The following is a 20,945-nucleotide window of genomic DNA, read 5'->3' as shown; positions in this document are numbered from 1 at the left end:
TATCTATTATGACTCCCAAGAACCTGTGGCTTCTGCTGAACGATATGTATTCCTCATTAATTGATATGCTGTAAGCAGACATTGGTTTCCGCGTGAACGCTACCACTGCACATTTTCCGCAGCACACCTCGAGGCCTTGTTTACGAAGGTAGCATGACGTCGTTGTAGCAGCCTTCCGAAGGCGGGCGCGAAGCTGAGGCCTTGTCACACCTTATGTACAAATGCAGATACCATCAGCATAAACAGAAAGTTCTACAGTGTTAGGTAGATGCTCGAGTAGACCAATGAGAGTTAGGTTGAAAAGTGTAGGGCTTAGCACTCCTCTCTGAGGAACTCCTCGGCTGCTGTAATAATCAGGTGTTGGGCCATTCGCTGTCATCACGTAAAATGATATCAGCTGTAAGTAACTGTACACCCACATATATATCTTGCCACCAAGACCTACTGTTTCCAAAGCATTAAAGATGGCTTAATGGGTGACATGGTCGTAAGCCCCCTTAACGTCTAGAAACAGGGCGGCGCATAGTCTCTTACTGGCTTTCTGGTGTTGAACATATGTCACCAGATCAACAACGTTGTCGATGGACGAATGGCCGCGGCTGAATCCGGTCATGAATACTGGATATATTTTGTAGTGCTCTAAATACCACTCCATTCGTGTTAGAATCATTCGTTCCATCGTTTTTACCACACAACTGGCAAGTGCGATAGGATGGTATGAGGCAATATCCAAAGGAGATTTACCAGCCTTTAAAAGTGGAATGAGGCGACTTGACTTCCATACCTGGGGAACCGGACCAGTCTGCCAGGAGTCGTTGTATAGGCGTAAGAGTGCCTTCCGTGCTTCGTCTCGAAGATTACAAAGGGCACAATAGGTAATGCCGTGAGGTCCGGGTGCTGAAGAACGTCTGCACAGTGCCAGTGCCACCTCTAGCTCATCCATAGAAAACTGGCATTGCATACGGGGATCACGTGAGGGCGGTGGGTTGTCGAAAGTTCCCGTTCTTGGTACTGTGAAATTGGAATCACCGGCAATTCTTCTATAGAAAGATTCTGCGACGTCAATCTCTCTCCATCGAAGGTGAAGTGCCAGAGATGTAAACGGGTGTCGCTGGCCCAAGGTTGTGATAAGACCCCGGACAGTTCACCATATCAGTGATAGGGGCTTTCGTGGATCCAACGACTCGGAAAAGGATGTCCAATGTCGCCTAGCCAGTTTATCGAAGTGCCGCTGCATTTTACTGTGCGTAACAAAACCAGTGTGATTAGAACATAATGCTTTTTGAGAACAATTAGGCATTAAAGTGTTACCAATCAACTTTAATTGGGCAGACAAGCAAACAATAAATTCAGCAGACTTAATTGAGCTTCGCAGATCCCGAATGCGTACACACCTGCAAAATTATAAATATGCACTTGAATCTCAAAAAAAAACTTTAAATGGTACGTATTGATAGCAAATGTTGAGTTTTTTGTATTTTTGCGTTCTCGCAATGCAATCCATCGGGAACCAGCGAGATGACTTTTCCAACTACTAGAGCACAGCTGTTGTGTTGGAGGATAGCTTTGTCTTGTAGATAATAACTTACTGCCGTCAAATTGAACCTGCTCATTAAGCGCCCAAATTTTACGTGCACGTGCTTAACAAGAGAAGCAGAAACGTTTTGCTTCTAAATGAAATTTGGCCCCCTGCATCGATTTTTAAGGAGGAGGAGGATGGAAAGAGGAAGGACAGGGAGGTTAGCCAGTTCTCAGACCGGCTAACAACCCTGTACTGGGAAAAGAAATAAAAGATGAGAGAAAAGAGACGTTGAAAAAAAGGGAGAAGGTCATCAGACGATCCACGACGCCGCTTACAGTCTTTCTCTAAGACCACTTGCCCGCAGAAAGCGCAACAATTAACGCTCTCAATACCTTGCGTGCAGAGGACAGTCTCTGCCAGTGTCCTATTACCCTTTCTTCCGACAATTGACGATTGTCTAGTCTATCTAACACTTTCGATAGTTCTTTTCTTGGTGCGCTGAAGCGAGGACACTCGCAGAGAAGATGGGGGAAAGTTCCTGTGCAGCCACAGTTGTCACATGTCGGGCTTCTGGCCATTCCGATTCGAAGCGAATAAGCATTCGTAAAGGCCACCTCTATCCACAGACGGCACAAAAGTGTCTCCTCAGCTATGGTTATTCCTGATGGAAGACGGAGCTGTAGGTGTGGGTCCAAATTATGAAGGCGGACGTTGGTGAATGCCGGTGAATTCCATTGAGCGCGCGTCAATTCTCTTGCAAGTGATCGAAGCCTTGATGTGGCGTCCGTTCTTGATAATGGTATAGCTGCACAAGGGGCATCATCGTGATCAGATTGGGCTGCTTCATCTGCACGGTCGTTTCCATCAATGCTGCAGTGGGCTCGTATTCATTGATACGCTATGTCATGTTGTTTCTCTATAGCCCGGTGATGAAGCAGTCGTATTTCAGCAATTAGTTGTTCGTTTGGTTCATGACGATATGGCGAGGCATTGCCCTGGAGGGCTGCTTTGGAGTCGGAGAAGATTGAGCATGTCTACTGCGGTTCTTCAAATAGGAACTCAAACGCGAGGTCCTGAATTTTATCGTGATGGATTTCTCCGGAATTACCACTGCGCCTGTTGAACTTGTTGAAGTGACCGACCCATCCGTGTAAATGTGAAGGCCTCCACTGTGTTTCTCTTGCAGAAACAGTATTGTTGTTTGTTTTAGGGCCAACTTTGACAAATTATTTGTCTTTTGCATTCTAGGGATGGTTATCAGGGCTTCCAGTGGATGTAGACACCACAATGGTAACGACGGTCTTGCTGCGTGCGTAAAGTTCGTGGGAATCACCGTGCGATGAGGGGCAATAATAGAGCAGAACGCAGAGCGTGACCTGGAAGTTCAAAGGGAGGTGAAGTGATGCGATTGATTCCGGGTGGCGTGTATTATGTGCGTTCTTGAAGCATCGACACGAATGTAGGTTGTGATAGGGTGTTCATGAGCGATTGCGACAGTCGCTGCTGAGGATGCGCATCTCGGAAGCTCGAGGCATATTCTCAGTGCTTGAGCGTGTAATGACTGGAGGGCGCGTACGTTTGTTATGCGGGCCTTGCCAAGCACAGGTAGGCTTGAAGCCAAGAAAAAAAAGCATACAGTTGAAGCATCGCTCGTACCGATGCACCCCATGATTTTCCCGCAAGAAACTCTAGGACGTGGGTGATCATGGTCAGTTCCTTCTTCATGTAAGCGATATGAGGGCTCCAAGACAAGTCACAATCTATTATTACTCCCATGATTCGGTGGGTCTTTTGATAGCTGATCTTGTGTCCATCAATTCTGATGCGGTATGGCGTCATTGTCTTGCGCGTAAACGCAACCAGTAAGCATTTCTCAGATGACCGTCCCTGTCCTCGTCCTTGAAGGTAGTTTGTTGTCAGTGTAGCCGCTGTCTGAAGCCTGGCTCGTACGTGTAGACGCGTGACCCCTGATACCCATATGCAGATGTCGTCCGCGTATGTGGACAGATGTGCAGAGTGTGGCAGGACGTCGACGAGGCCGATGAGCGCAAGGTTGAAAAGTATGGAGCTTAGCACCCCACCTTTAGGTACGCCGTGATAAGTACGATGGTGCCTTCTTGCACCATCTTCTGTCTGAACGAAGAATGTTCTGTCCTTAAAATAGCTGTAGATCCATTGGTAAACGCGGCCTCCCAATCAAATGCTACCTAAGGCGTCCAGGATGGCTTCTTGTAGTACATTGCCATATGCAGCCTTAATATCCAAGAAAAGTGCCGCTGATAATCTCTTTAGGCTTTTCTGTTGTTGTACAGACGTGACAAGATCAGCAACATTGTCTATGGAAGACCGTCCACGTCGAAAGTCGGTCAAAGCATCAGGGTATATATTGTTGTGTTCCAGGTACCACTCCAGGCGAGTCAGCACCATTATCTGCATCACCTTTCTAAAACAGCTCGCAAGCACGATGGAACGATAGGAGGCCATGTCCAGAGGCGATTTGCCTTGTTTGAGCAGGGGCACAAGGCGGTTACACTTACATGAAGGAGGAACCAAACCGTTGCTCCACGAGTCATGGTATACAGCCAGAAGGGTACACCGCGCTGTTTGTCCTAGGTTAGCAAAGGCCATGTAAGTGACTCCATCGGGTCCAGGAGATGACGAGCGCTTCCATGTTGCCAATGCTGCCAGAAGCTCCTCTAGAGAAAACATATTGTCCATCCAAGTATCTCTGGACACCGGCGCGTTTCGTAGGTTACTCATGTTGATCCCGGACCCCTTGTTTGCAACCCTTGCACAGAAGTTTCTGATACATCGATTTCACGTCGACTTTGGTGGAGAGCAAGGCATTTGAACGGGCGATGCTGTTGTGGCAATGTTTGTAGGCCGCGGATTATTCTCCATATTTGCGAAAGAGGTTTGTGGGGATCCAGCGACTCGCATAGTGACTTCCATCGTAGCGACTGTAGTGCATTGATTCGACGTTGATTGTTCTTTTGTAGACGTCTCGCTTCCCTGAATTCGTAGATGGATTTCGTGTGCCTATTGCAACGTTCGGCGCGACGACAGATTGCTCGAAGTTGCTCCAACTCCAGCTCATATTTGCAAAAATCTGGGAAAGGTCCACAATTAAACGTTGCCTCTTGGATAGCGGCCTTTTAGACCTTCTAGACTTTCAAGAGAACCTTCTTGGCTTCTCTCGAATTGCTTCTCTGTGGATGATGCGTACATTGACCAGTCTATCCGTGAAGCGGACGTGATCTGCGACTTGCTTAGCCCCTTCTTATTTATATAGGTGGGGATGTGGTCACTGCCGTTCGTTTCATTGTCCGCAAACCACTGCATCTTAGAACTTAGGCTACTTGACATAAAAGTTAGGTTGAGACAGCTACTATATGTTAGACCCCGTAAAAACGTGAGAGTGTCGTCATTTCAACAATATAGTTGGTGGTCAGATGCAAAGGTGGACACATTTCTTCCCCGACTGTCCATCTTCTGGCTTCCCTACAGCAGGTGGTGAGCGTTAAAATCACTAGTAATAATCCATGGCCCAGGTGTCACTGATATAATGGCACTTAACCTTGCTGGGTCGAAGCTGCCTGAAGGCGAATTATATACTGCCACTGGCGTGAAGTTCACGTTCTCACGCTCAAATGTCAGGCACACGTATTGGTTGCTGTCGTCCGGTGTTACTAGATGCTCAATATATGTGAGTTCGCACCTGATGTAAACAATGACCTTACTCTTGTTGTTGCGGGTCGCAGATCTTAAAGCCTCGTATTTAGGAAGTCTTATAGCATTGTGAAGCCGTGGTTCACAAATTACAATACTTGGAAACTGATTCTTGAAAACATAAGGTCGAAAATCCGATATGCGGGGTTTAAGACCTCGGGCATTCCACTAGAAAATTGATGCCTCTTTCACTTGTTTACGGAAGGGCTGCAGAGAAAGAGCCATGGTGCTTCTCTAGATTTGATAGCACCGGAATGAAAACGTCCAATATTTGAAGGGCGCTGTGGGCTGGCGGAGTCTGAATATTATTCAGAAGTACTAGAATTGTCTTCATGAGGGTCCTAATTACGTCTATTATTTTGTTATCTTGACTGTCGCGACTTACTCGCTCTGAAGTAGCTTTCAGCGGGCGATGCTGCGGCTCTACTGGCGGTGTTACTGACGGCAGCGCTGGCCACGCGTCAGGGTCAATGTTTCTTGCGTCTTTCTGAAGATGCTTGTTGTTGGCACTTGTTGATGCTTGTGGTGGTGAGTGCGTAATATGGGGTAGTGGTGTCTCCCTGGCCTTGGCAGAGGATATCCTAGGAGTTTTCCTATGGCGCAAACGCCGACGTCGCACTCTGGCAGCAGCCTCCCTGTGGGTGGAACCGTCTCTGGACACCTGCCTGAGCACTTGCATCTACTTCTTCACATTTGGGCACTGCTTTGATGGCGCCTCGTGAGGACCTCGGCGATTGCCGCATTTGCGATGTTTTGCTTGGCAGGCTTCTGTGTTGTGCGACTCCGAGCATCAGGAGCACGTAGCAGAACTTGTGCAAACAGCACTCACGCGTCCTATCTTACAGCACGTTTGACACTGAAGAGGTTTCGGTACGAACAGCCGTACTGTGTGTCGAAAATGACCATCTCTTACTTGAGTTGGGAGACTGTCACCCTTGAAAACTAGTTTCACGCATCGTGAGTTCCCGAGACGGCGGGATGGCAAGATTATAGTAGCTTCCGTTACTGCTTCGATTAGAATGGGAAAATCAATATCGCCGATAGAAATGTCGACATCGTAGATAACGCCTGCCCTAGAGTCCTTCCTATCCGGTATGAAAAAACATACGTTGATGTTCCCCAGCATATTCACTTTGGTCAATACGTCGAGAGCGGTACGTCGCGTAACGTCCATCTCCGGAACCTTCTTGCGGCCATCGATTCTCACATCTGTTATTTGTCCCGCAACGAGCGCCTCAAGTGACATAGACGTGACCTGGCGATTAAGTCGGTTCATGCTGTCAGCGGCATTCAGCGGGACAAACTAAATAGTGTGAACCGGTGGCTCTGGACTATTCGCGGTGGCCTTACTTTGGGAAGGAGATGTCGTAAGTAGGGGAGGCTACTTACGACATCTCCTTGTCATGGGTGTCTTGCCACGGGCACAAAGTCACTTTCATCAGAGCTCTCATCACTGGCCGCAGAGTATATCAGCAAGTCCTCACTGTCGACGTCAGTCGGGTGGCCGGAGAGCTTTCTTAGAGTGGCCACAGACGACGTGGAAAGTATGGGTGGAGACCCTGGTGATTCTATGTCCATTTCCGAAGCCAGAAGAATGGCATCTTCCACAAGCACCAATAAAAAGCGAGAAAAAATAACAGAGACTGAAACCAGCGTTCCACTCAGGAAAAACTTCGTCTGCCTCCCGATTTAAAAAAATAAACGTTTCAAAATTTCTATTGGACCATTAGGGTGAGTATTGAAGTTTACCTTATGTTTTGACCCAAGCAGGCTATAAGAGTTCTACCGCAGGGCTGTTATAGATATAAAAGCGTTAAAGATACAAGGCGAGCGAATGAGTATAGAGACAAAAAAGTAGAAATATACATGAAATTGTAAGGATGAAAATAGAAATGAAGAACGGGTAGAAAAAGAAAAAAAAGGAAGGAAAGGCAGAGAAACAAACATACATAGAAAGAATTCGAAAAACACATGTAAGCCATATCTAGTATATTCCAGCAAGACAGACGAGAAAGAGCGGTTAAATCGTGAATTACTAGGAAAACTGAGGCAAGCTAGGTGCCCACCAGCTCTGTGGAAATTCACAATTCTCTTACTTTGTGTAATATCCGCTAAGCTTTTTCACAAGCGCGTTTTATTTTGTCATTCTTTTCAGGCTTAACCAATGTGCTGACACTGAATCAGGCGGCGCAGTATAGGGTAATCTTTTAAAATGTCACAATGTTCTTAGTAACACCTGTTTATTTTTGGCAAAGAATTAAATCCGTATTTGGTTGAAAGGTGTATCAGTATTCATTTGTCACGTATCAGGCAAGAATAGTGAACACATGCGTATACAGAAATAATGTACTTGAAACAGCACAGTAAAATGTACAAATGCCCAAGTTATATTAAACCTAATCAATTCGGGATGTGCACACTTAGTACGGTAACACGCCGCATAACAAGATTATCAGCATAAATATTACTATAAAACATGGGTGTTTTTCACAGCGCCACTTTTCACGCTTGTCCACAACTGAACAAAAGAGGTTTTTATTAATTTTACAAGGAACGCTACTACCAATATTATGCAAACATCATTGTCTTTAAAACAGGACTCTTTTTCGCCATAAAAAACAGCACAAACGTCCAGTCAAGCATAAAAAACTCATTGAATAAAACAATCTGTTTTCTATTTTGAAGAACGATGAAAAGTTTCAAAAGAAAAAAAATTGGCAGATCCCATCGCACGAAGTCGGACTACTTGGCGTAGTAACACCAGTGCGGAAGCTCCACCCACGTAGCTTTGGCTATGCTGCAACAGAAAGTTGTCGCCGAGTATAGGAATTGTGACCATCAACCTGACTTACGTAATTCACTTTTAGTGAGTGGCTCAGTGTTCTCCCATATGTGAGTACGAAGTACTCGAAATCGTTAAAAATTTTTATTCTAAACGCGGTCTTTCATTTCTCGGTTTACCTTTGTAGTCGACCTTATTTAAGCCGCAAGTATGCTTCAGATTCAATTTTAGGTCTTCATTGTCCTTCTTTGTGTTGCCGTCGTGGTTTCTGGAGTTCTTGCTGCTCATGTTAGCATTGCTGATGTTGCGAAATCTGACGAGCTATACTTTCTCGAGTAGCGTTAGCATGCTTTTTCTTTAAGCTTGTTGGGAGCAGTAACTAGTCGATACTTGTTGGGATGCCGGGATCACTGTTAGGCAATGAATGTAGTGCGCCTGAATTGTGAGAAAGTCTTGGGAGGCACTTGCGACAATATTATAATGAACGCTTTTGGCAAATGACCTCACGGAAGAGGTGAAGCATCTGACCCTTCTGTATTTGGACTCTCACATGGCTAGTCACTGCAGGGTAACACCACGACAGGCGTGGTTTGGTAGAATTTTGCTTGAGAATAGCAGTATGTCGGCACAGCAAATGCGCTGAGCTGTCCAGATGCATAAGTTTGTATGGAAAGTCGGGGCTCGATAGAGTACGCTCCGAATTCCTCAGCTCTATCCAGACTGTGGCGAGCTTGTGAGGCGAGAGGTTTGCGTTGTGACAGAACAGCCCCATGACACAAAATCAGGTGCTGAGCCAAGTGTGAGAGGTGGGGAGTAGACTGCGTAGGTTGGTTCAATCAGGTGAGTCTTGAATGATGACCTAAGAAAATCCCATTTTCATGAAGAGAGAAAACAAGGTGCAAGACCTACTCTTAGTGCTTGATGTTCTTGAGTGAGTAGATGCTTCAATTTGTTTTGCAGAAATAGCTGATTCCCTCTACTTTTTCCATTGCGTGGACTCCGCTTGTGATTTCGAAAAGTGGCTTTGAAACATTAAAAATGTTGAAAGTCTCGAGATTGCGGGTTGTGAGCGAGTCTTCATCGTAATCTTTAAATCGGGCGATCATTTTTCCTTTGACTTTTTTATGATTTGCTGTTTTTGAATTGATGCTTCAAGTAAATTTTGAATGCCTCACTGACGACGTTTTCGTTGAGCTTGTTAACCATCTCCCGTTCCCACCATAAAGGCAGTGGTAGCGTGGAGCTCGAATAGCTCGAACTAGTCCTGTACAGGTCCATCATCCACTTATCCTGAATACTTAGGAATGCTGTGGTCTGCCGATGGTGCTATTGAGATGCTAGTCACAGTATGGATCTGATTTTGTCGTCTGTATGCAGTCAGTGTGTCTTGCTGAGAGCCTTGCTGATGATGTGTGGCTGATGATCAGGCTGTCAGGTCACCATCATGTCGACGTTTGTGCGCTATCATGAATGGGAGACGTATGTCGGGTCGGGTGCCATACTGTTATTATATCGCACTTCTTTCTCCTTGACTTCAACCAGCCATTTCTGCATGCCTTATTGCATGTCTGCTGTCAGTCAGATAGAAGAAAAGAGTACGACGTCAAGTTTTGTGAGCCGATGTAGCGAAAAAGGTCAATTGAATGGTTCCGATCCTATAAGATGATTGAATGAATGATCCACCTCTTGCGATTAAGGATTTGAACATAATGGACGAATACAATTATTCTTGTTTCTTAACGACAGGGTCTATAATCTCTGCTGTATGACAGTTTCATAAGAGATTCATGCCAGATGGAGTTATATTTGCAGGAGGCACCGAGGTACCTCGAGTGAGCATCAGCGCGGCTCAAGCCGTGCCACTAAGAGTTTCTTTTGGTTTTATTCCGGCTACACTGCTTCCTCCAAACATATGTGAAAGACTGCATTATTCACTGACTCCCAAAAAGTGCAGCAGTGGTCAAAAAGTTACTGGGCATGCCATAGTGGGTAACTCCTAACTGACTCTCGCCACACATGGTTCTTTCAATTTAACTTCAATTTTACGAAGGAAGGTATTCTCGAGCTTCAAAACTTAGACTACTCGACCACTAAATATATCCCTGGGTATCGAAATACGTCCCTTGGAGTGAATCGGTTTCTTTAAAAGCTTCACATGTACAAAAATGTTTGCCTTCGTTAGTGTCTATAGTTTGTGGTTAAGACTGCTATGTGCAAAAAAATTGTGCTTGTAATGTAGGAAAAGCCGTCATAATTTGTCAAGTAAAGCTTGGAAGCATTTTTTTCTCTCTTCACCTCTCATAACTACCACCGTTTTGTACTAGTTATGTGAACATACACGACAATGAACTAAATAAATCTGCGTTCAATCGGAAAACATATGGCATTGATCTTAGAAACCCTTCACTCATCAGCCTGTTCCCTCGAAAGCACAAGTTAGCGCGGTGGCTCTGTACTCACTGTCATGTGCTATACCACCTAGCTAATCAAATAACTCCTCTACGCTAAGGAAATTCTTCGCATGTTGCTTGTATTGGGAAGTCGAGGACATCTTCATTTGGGTGTAAAGCTACGCTCGATAGTGGAACACACATCAGTTCTGAGGCGAATGAATATGATTTCTACTCCTCAATCAAGGTGAATTAAGATTACAATACGTTTATTTTTTCCTACTAGTATTCAATTTCGACAAACTCTTAAAAGTTAAAAAATAATCTATGCTGAACATCAGATGAAAAAACGGCAATCACTTTGCCCACCTAGTGCTTGTATTTTTGAAAATTATACACCACCTGTGCAGAAGGATATTGTTGAATACGTTGTTATGAAATTTCATGTGTTTTTATATACAGTGTTCTGTGTGCTTACAATAATATATTGTATTTGCAGTGCACGTCTTACGCTTAGAGACGTGAACCCTACGTGCTCTATGTTAGGTACCCATAAAGAATAGGGGCTGGACTCGCTCTTTAAATTTCGTGCCGACTTGTTGTGCCCCCGTGATCTCCAACGACAGCGCAGCTCTGGCCGACTGGCTGGCCCTGCGCCATCTCCTGCCGCCGACAAGAGCCCTCGCTGAGTGGTGCCCCGTCTTCGAACTACTGCGACTGTGTTCATCTTTCCTACCTCCTTCTTGCTTCTGGGTGTCACTGTCCCTGTGCCACGCTCTCTCCTTTCACCTCTCGATCTCTATACCTTTAATCCTATTTTTTTAATCCCTCCTTACCCCCATCCCTCGTGAGCTACTGTTAAGGCGTCCCACTCTGATGTAGACAGTCACGGGGTTTGCTTTTCTTTTCTCTTTGAGAATCACAAAAAAATAAGGGCTAGCTAGCACCTAATTTGTGCGCCAACATCTCCTTACATCACATTAATGAAAAAAATACAATACCTATACTCGAAGTATATATAAATATCACTTGCTCTACCTGCACTTCATGCAGTGTTAATTTTTTCTTAAAGGCTGCGAAATAATTCGGTTCCTGGTTCTATGAAACAACAATGTGCGTTAGGTTTGGTGCAGCACTTGTCTTCGTAATTAACGCCGCGTTTCCATAGTGTGTTACACTACAGCATTTCATTGAGTAGTTATCACACGCTCATCACATGATACGACCGACGTCTTCGAAGGTAGCCCAAATGATTACTTAATAAACTGTCTTTAATAAAAGCCCACTTACTGTTCCAGCAGCCGACACTCAATAGACAGTTTGGGATTGAAGCCTCAAGAAGCTTGAGGGCCCAAAAAGTTTGCAAAGTGTCAGGGTGCATGTGCAGAACCCAAGCTAATCTTGGGCTCTTGCGTTATGTTGCCCCAAAGCGCAGAAATTTTAAAAAAGCATGGGCCCCCAAGGTGTCTTGGGTTGCAAGCGAGACAAAGCAGACGCAGCACGAGCCATGGTGCAGAATGACCCGCGTCTCACGTAGTTTTTAATCTGGCAACGTGTGGTGCACCGTGCGTTTGACCCAACTCATTCTGCGTCTGACCCAGTTTTCAAACTCTACTGGTCCTCCGAACGCAAGAGCAGCCTACCTAATGTAACTTGGCAGCCCAGTATCTAGGGTCCCCAAATTTCAAACTCTCAATATACGAGAGCAACTTTGCACATTTTATATAGCCTAGAGTGCTGTATTAGCGTGAGTATAACTTTTTAGGTAAGATGGCATTTCACGAATCTTGTGTCCTTTACAGTTAAAATTATTCTCTTAAGCTTTCAAAGAACTTGGCTTTTGCATAGTCACAAACAGTTACGCAGGAATCTCGCTTGCAGGGCTTCAACGCTTCGATATATTGTTTTAGCACGGCAGTGAGCCCAATTCGTCAAAGGTGGTTTAAAAGTACGATGAAAGTGCAAACTGTTTATAATCTCAAAATAATTCCCGCGCGTATGCACTTCAATATCCACAAAGTATATCGTATGCTTTACTTAAAGCACAATTGCCCGCCAGCAATTATGTAGTCATTAGGATGGTTGTAGTGACAATTGGCAGCCCTTCATGCAGATGCACATTGACGCACCACTGACACAGCTTACTGCTCTCCCATAGTAGAGTGGATCCTACTCCTGATCATCGAGCGTTTGTTCTAAACATTTTGGGTCGTCGTCCCCATTTAGGAAAAAAAAACGGCAGCATATCCACTTAGTGAATGATGGAGAGTGGGGCAAAGCATCCGTCCGTCCATTCGTTCTTGCTTCCGTCCGTCCATGTGTCCGTCTACGTGACCGTCCTTGCGTCCATCTGCCCGTCCGTGCATGCGTCTGTTCGTGCGTCCGCACGTCCATCTGTTCGTCCGTCTCTGCATTCATCCATGCGTCCGCCCCTGCGTCCGTCCGTGCAGCCATCCGTGCGTCCATCCATGCATCTCTCTGTGTCCGTTCATCCATCTATTCAACACTCCAAGTACCACCATCTCGCATCTTTTCATCATATAATTTCAATATAAAAGCCCCGCCATCCAGCGGAAATTCCAAGGACTAAACGAGAGGTGGCACACGCACACTTTCTTACGGCTTGCGCTTCGTGTCTTCTTCCCACCTTTAACCACCTCGAGTTCATGGTATATACTAGTTGACTGTTCTCGTGGCACTGCGGCCCAACGCTCGTTAGACCTTTCTAAAACCAAAGAGGTTACGCCCAGCGAGTATAACGTAGCAACCCTTTCTTGTCAGATATTGCTCAATGTACATGCCAATGGCTGCTAATGGGGAATGAGAGACATGAGCATTCGGCTTTTAGTTAACACGCACGCTGCGATTTTTTTATTGTTCAACAACGCACAAAAGAAATCTCCCACCGGCACCACCTTGCAGGTCAAAACGTTGATTGATTTGTGGGGTTTAACGTCCCAAAACCACTATATGATTATGAGAGACGCCGTAGTGAAGGGCTCCGGAAATTTTGACCACCTGGGGTTCTTTGCAGGTCAAAACGTAAGACTGGTTACACACTACGACTACGACCGCTACGGAGGACGAACAGGTGCCGCTTTAAGGAGCTTCGCCCCTAAAGAAGGAACGTACAGGCCCTCCCCTAAATAAAGGATGATATGTAGCAGGAATTTGTATCATCATGACGTCCCATGTTAGTATCATCAATTGACATCGTCTGTCGGTCAATGGTCGGTCAATACCGTAGCAGCGCAATATCACGCAAGGTGCGTGTGTTAGCACTTTCATTCAAATAAGGGAGCTGCATTGCGATTCTCATGCGTGTCAAGAGTAAGTTTTAGAATAGCCAAAGCAAAGCTTGGCGCATGCGCCAGGACGCTAACTTCTTGTGGCGTTCCAATAAGTGACGCCTGCAACGCTACGGCCGTCACAACTGAAAGCACTGAGTATGGTATTCTAAAACTCTCTAATGTGTGCCGACCACTCATCGGGTGAACACCAGACGAGATGTACGACGTATGGTGTGCTTACACACGATGGTGCAATGGAAGTAATCGTGAATGCTTGAGTTTTCCCGGGTGTGGCAGTTGCGATATGTGAGTAAGATATTGCAATACTTCCCTTCCCTTCCCTTTTCTTTACAGTGTCATCTGCAGTACAATGTTCCGACGAATTACGGCGCTCCGTCCCGACTTCAGCCAACCACAACAGGAATCGGCCACAGAATCTAACCTTTTAAATGTGCAAGCTTGATTGGTGATGCAACAAGCGATTGAAGAAGAGTGGTAGTTTGGGCAAGGTTATAGTGGTTCATGGTGTGATTGGGGAACAAATTAATGGGAACACCTAAGTGCTGTCTTCTCTATTGCCCCCTAAGATCGTGTATATGCACACTTGGTATGAACCCTGTCACAGATCGATATTTTCCCGTGTCGTTTGCTTATGCCAAAATTTGAAGTTCTAGTGTTGCCTTTTGGTGCGGCTACCTTCCATTTCCAAAACCTGGGCGGCGACGAACTTGATGCGATAGTAACACTTGTTGCTCTGTTCTGTGAGAGCGTTTCGTGCTGCATTTAAGCTTGGTACGTCATTTGGTGTTCACGTAATCTTTACGGAAATCTTCTCGGTTCGCCGATGTATATGGTGTGGCACAAAACAGAGAACTTTGTCGAGCAGACCAGGCAATCGTTCTTACAATCGTGCTGCGGCCAGTTCTTAGAAAGAAGATTGGTTGCCCAAAGAAGATTCTCTGGGCAACTGTATGAAATTTGGAACGTATGATCTTTCAAAAAACTGTAAAAGACGATGCATTGACAAGAGTTGTAAGAAGAATGATAGTGGACAGGAAGGCAACATCTAAAAATGGCTAGCTTTCGAGCCGGGTGGATGGCCACCCCGGGGAAGGAGAGACCGAACGGGTCTTATAATATAGGGCCACTTTTTCAATTACAACTAAAACTACACTCGGCAGGAGCGTCAATTTTTTATACTTTAGCTAAGCCAGGTTAACATATGCCAAATATGTTTGCTTTTAACTATTAGTGTACCCTCATGTTTTCTTCTTCATTTCTTAACCTTTGTTGTGCACTGGAAAAAAAATTCGGATCTCTTTTAGAGAAAAACTGAAAAAAAAATCTGCATAGAACGCTGAAACACGCCAAGCTTTCGGCTATCTTCAAGTAACGCTTGTAAACGATTCCTGAACACTGGCGGTTGAAACTTTTGTTGTCCGATCGAGAGCTGCCCTGCTTTATACCGTGTCAATTATATTGTCACGGGCTCGTGAAGCGGCTGAAGGGAGCAGACTGAATGTTCAGGTCAAACTGTTTATTTGGTTGAACGTGCGGCCAGCAAACGAAAACTCAGATGACAGAAGCACAGTAGCACTGGCAGCGGCGAACTGAGCGCAGGCCGTCGATCAACTGACAAGCGGCGAAGTGCGGTGCTATTTATGCATCTATCGTCAAGTATCCCAGCCTTTCACTGGTCTCCATGCAAGCTCCATAAAAATCTTGAGTGTTCGCGTCTCGTGCGCAATTTTAACAGAGCAATCTACAATAACCCTGAACCTTCTCGAACAGTCAGGCAAAATTTGCCCCGAGCATTCCAGAGAGAATTTGTGGGAGAAAATCGACTGAAACATAAGTGAAAATAAGAAACGCCCGTGGCATTACGTACGATGAGGTTTTCTCTTCTGATTGTTCTCTACCTTCACCGCGTTCCTCTATTACCAACCCTTGCTACGTACCCTTCGGACAAGAGCAAGCTCCTCACTTTTCAGAGAGCCACGTACATGTTTCCTGAACTATTTGCCTATTGTGTAATCTTTAGGTCCGTTAGGGCTGTATTTTGAATTTATTAGAATGCTCACGTGTGCAGCAACCATAAATTTAGAACTCGTTGATTTCCTGGAGTACTTTTTTATGTTGCGTTTCCTTTTACGTCGTTTTTATAACGTTCCAAAAGACATCAAGTGAGCCTTTATGTCGGTTTAATGACCATGACTGTATAGACCAAGAATTTGTAAGTCTTTGTGAGAAAAAAGTATCACTGCGTCACAAATGATCTTTACATCAAAATATGTATTTGGCATTTGTGGCTTATGCATATAGTGGCATGTATATTATGAATTGTAACCCACTGAGAAAAGTGTACAGTGATTACCGCCTTTGATTCATGGCACAGTGAGGTTGATTCATGAGTGTTTATAGTAGTTTCATCACACAGTGAAAAACAACTGTGCACACATTCACAACTACGGAGATAGTTAATAGCGACAGTTTCATATCAAAGCCTATGAAGTGAAATTTAAAGTGAACTGATGAATACCTGGAAAGCATCAAGGTTCTACAACGTCACCGTGCAGGTCAAGCCACCCTAAATAATTTTTTGACGTTTTTTTTATTGTTGCTAATGACATAGGTATTTATTGGTAAGTAGTGTAGACTGCTGAGCAGTGTCTAATAGCTCAACAAGTCCCACGCGCAGAAGGCTGTGAATTGAGGCTTGTGCATTATTGGAATACGCAGATGCTAAGTTTGTAGGAATAATGAGCCAGTTTTTGCGGTGTAATAGGTCCGCCTCGTTGTATCTGTGTCTGGTGTGCTAGGCTGCTCGCCGGTAGTTCAAGGCTTCGATCCCGGCAACGGCAGTCGCATTTCAATGGAGGCGAAATGGTAGAGACACGTGTACTGTGCGATGGTAGTGCGTGTTAAAGAACACGAGAGGGTCGAAATTTCCGCAACTCTCTACTACGGCATATTTCATAACTGCATCGCAGTTTTGGAACGTTAAACCTCATATATCATTTGTATTGTAATAAATTTATTTGAACATGAATACGGAGTGACTGCCCCCCCCCCCCAACACTCGTACCAATGCGGATCGTCGCCGACGAGAAACCATGAGCACAGTGTGCCAACTAAAAGTGATCACTCTTTTTATGTAGAAAAAATTATGCTAGAGATTCCTGAAAGCTTTAGTATTTAAACAGCATGCCAACAAAGCTGAACTAAAGTGCATTTCTAACAAGCAGTGCCTTCCTAACTACGTTCGCTATTTTCAAAAAAAGCCCAATCCTCAGATTCTACACTACTAGTTATTCAAACGGCTGAACGAGGCGTGTCATCATCACGTAGCGGGTTACAAATCTTCTATAGAGAAGGGTGATTATTCATACAGCCGTCAGAACTTGGTGAAAAACAACCGCCAGCACTTCCTGTCCAATGCCGAAGAATGTCGCCGTCGGCACATGGCTGGCACCACTAATTACCATGAAGTCCACTCATCATGGAACGGACTGAAATTAACTACCATTCTGGCGAGTGCATCGCAGTGCACGTTCATCTAATGCAGCTCGCATTCGCGAGCACAGCGCAAGTTTTTTAATGTGTTAGCAGGAAGTTTGCCTAAAAGGAATGAGTGAATTTTCTCGAATACCGGGCAGGTTTTGATGTATGAAATGTCGTGATCAACTTTGTAATGACGCAAAGTTGAACCCATCAGTGACGCGGAAAGTGATTTATTGAAAATGAGAGAGAGTTGAACGAATAAAAGAAATATTTGCGGTGAAGAGTTAATAAAAGAGGCAGTGAAAAGTGAAATGCAAGATATTGAGTTTTGCTATGTGCATTTTATGTTTTATTTTTAATGTAGCCCGCTTTCATGAAAAAACAATCTCAGCAACGCTCGGGGCAACCCTCGGTGCATTGTGTGGGAAGCTTCGCAGATGTTTGAGATTATTTTGTTAAAACAACGCGCAGAACAAGAAATTCAGGTTGATTGCACAGCTGGCGCGAGCCCCTGGATTAACACCCCACCCCGGTGATGTGCAGATTAACCGACGGCTGAAACACTGTTAGCCGCTACCAGTCCAACATATGTCTTGGTTGTAATTTGACTTTCCGTTTCGCAGCGACAAGTTTGGCCGATTGAAGGGTCTCGTATTGAATTCGCTGACTGCTCCGTCTTTCCATTTCGCGACCCCAAGACAATGCTTAATAAAATAAAGGTGCTGAACGGTTTCCACTGCATAGCTGCCCAGAAAACCAACTGGGAAAGTTAAAAACATAATGTAAGACAGACTAGATGACCAAAAAAATTAAGATCTTCGCACTTCTCTACCGAACCTTTGTTCAAATTGAGCTTGACTGACTAAAATTGTCTATTAATTTGGCCTCAGCGCCCAATTCAAACACCTCGGTTAGGAGGAGGTCCGTTTCTGACATTACGATTGGTGCGTACCATCGCACTTATACAATTTTTCTGCACACTCCCAAGAATGCCCAGAATTCATCACACTTGGACCATACATAATTACACAGTATAAGGCCACATCCAGAATATATCTATTTGAACCATCTGTAAATAATATGAAAGCAACATGTTTTGCTCAAGGCACCGAATACATTGACACCAGCACGGGGAAAAATAAAATGGCTGGTAGTGTGACAGGTGCGTAAGGCCGACGAAAGAGATCAAAAGCTTAGCGAAACTACGCTCGTAAGCCAATGACTCAATTAGACATTTCTATAAGTGTGCGCCTTCATTAGTGGAGGTCAAGTTTCACTGCTGCTGCCATCACCTCTCTACTACCACTTCTCACTGAGCCCCGACGATGTCAACAAAGTTCAAGGATGAAGCTATGAAAAATAGAAGGTACTTCCTCCTCCCCATCTCGGTTCATACCTCTCTGGCTGAATCTATCTGGCTTACTATATATAATCAAATTGAGCTGGACGAGCAGCTACAGTTCTTACGAGCGCACTTCAGAATTCGCAAACAATAAATGATTCCTGATTATTCATTTTAATCACTGACGACTCCATTTCATGGGTTGTATTAAAAGTGTTCACCAACCCGACTCCTACTCGGCGTCAACAACTTCTCTCTTGGGTATTTCTCAGGTGTACGGTAACATAGGCAGTTTGTAAAAAAAATCACCTAGGATAAATAAGCGAAAGCATCACCAGTTCAAAATGTAAGCGATCATGTGACATAAGCCGACACAGCTTGCGTTTTTCACCAGGCAAACGAGCAGTAGTTGGCTGTATACGGCCACATAACTAACGGAACACAACAATGTCGTCGTCATAGGCACCTACTCTTTAAATTCCACGTTCACGCGGTAAATTCGGGATATCTTACGATTATCTCGATGGTAATTATCCAGCAAGTAACCAAGCTATTAGTAACGAAATCAGCATAAGAACCTAGCTAGTATTAGCAATGTCTGCAGCAGACACTGACATCAACAGCCGCATGTCCGAATCAGGCACTCGTCGCAACTAAGTGGAGTAGAACAAACCCAACGCTTCGCTCTGCGCGGACTGCATTGGTGCCTGCACGACTGTGCGAAAGCGGTAGTTCTCCCTTTCCCACCTATGCAGAACCGCATATGCTCTTTCCCCTTTTCTCCAGAGGCCTCACCAGTGCTCCTCACTCCCCCACCACGATTCAACACTGCCTTGCACTTGCCAAGACAAGATCCTGCCGGATGCCCCACCGGACTGTGCTCGCCTAACGAAGCGGCTTCGAAATCTCGAATGCCCAATGCATGTTATCAAAGAACGGGTTGCCGCAGCAAACATTTAGCAGAGAAACGGAACAGCATTCGGTGACAGTGAAACTTCAGCACCAGTAAATGTACGACAAGTTTCTTGTCTCAAACTAACCTAATACACCAGCAATGCCTCCGTCTTTTCATAATGCATTTTCCAGTGCAAGGAAATTTCTGCCCGGAAGTAAAACGCACAACGCCAAATGTCGCGATGTGCGATTTCAATCGAATCTGCACGAACCAATAGCAACAAAGACATGCATTATATTCGCGCGCGCTTTACTCGGACAAGAGTAAAAACTGAACGCTCATTGATGTACTCCCTCAGACTAAACCGCTGCTGCGTCTATTCGCTTGAATTCTGTGGCATGGACAAAGCCATATTTCTCCATCTTTTGGTTATTCGCAAACAAGTCCACTGCTCACTTTTTCTCACAGTGATTTTCTCTATTCTAGACATTGTGTTCTTTTTACCAGACACTGTGGAGCAGAATTGACAAACCCGGCAAGTGGCAGTCGTTGGCAGATTGCTTGAAACGAATGCGATACGTCCTTAAAGCAAGCGCAGACATGCCGCTGGTTTTTTCGCAAGGACATCACAACGATTCAATTGAGTCGGACCCACTCCTAGTTATATGGTCACTCGCGGAAATTAAACCAACCCATCAGTCATGACTCCTGAAAGTAATTCAACAAATCATTTTCGGACCCCTGTTAACAGCAGTGCAAGCCTGCAACAACACTTTGAAAAGATAACATTGAGTGTACTACTCAAGCCAGTAGGAATGCTCATCACTCACCTCATGTGCGAATATAATGGACGTTGAACCACAATCGCCGCACACCTATAGGTCCCATGCATACCTCAAAAGCTGTCACAGTCACACGCTACCTAGAGCGCAAATACATCCACGGCAGCAGATTTTACGGGATGAGGAAGCAGTCAACGCAAGCAGCGGAAATCCACTGTGCCAGGTCTTGGTGCTTCACTCGAGACGCTTTCGTTGCCATTTGCTTTCAAAAAGACAGTAAATAGTTAGCATCTGGTAGAGAACCGTAGTGTTAGGGTGTGTGCTTTCTTTGCTGGACTTTGCGCACCCCATAGGCGAACGTGGCCATATAAAATTCTTGATGAATACGGCAGTGAAGGGAAAGGGCCCGTTGAGCGACACTGCACGCGTGTTGCGCGGGCCGCTTCACTCGATAAAACGATAAAAGCATATTACCTTCGGAACAACGTGGCAGCAAACTTAGCCACAGCTGAAAGAGAAGACAGCCCAGATTGATATCTTACGGCCACAGTAGGGATGCATTCGCGAAGCGATGCCTTACGCTATCATTTTCTTATTGGCCAACTCTCGTGGCCGTATGACCGCGTTGATAATGTAGACAGACCGTCACTCTGACCAATGGCCAAGTGTGAAAACCATTAGCATCGGAGACGTCCTCATTCCGCGATTTTAT

Source organism: Rhipicephalus microplus, chromosome 2, assembly GCF_043290135.1.
Source record: "Rhipicephalus microplus isolate Deutch F79 chromosome 2, USDA_Rmic, whole genome shotgun sequence".
NCBI lineage: Eukaryota > Metazoa > Arthropoda > Arachnida > Ixodida > Ixodidae > Rhipicephalus > Rhipicephalus microplus.
Note: the sequence above shows the minus strand (reverse complement) of the source record.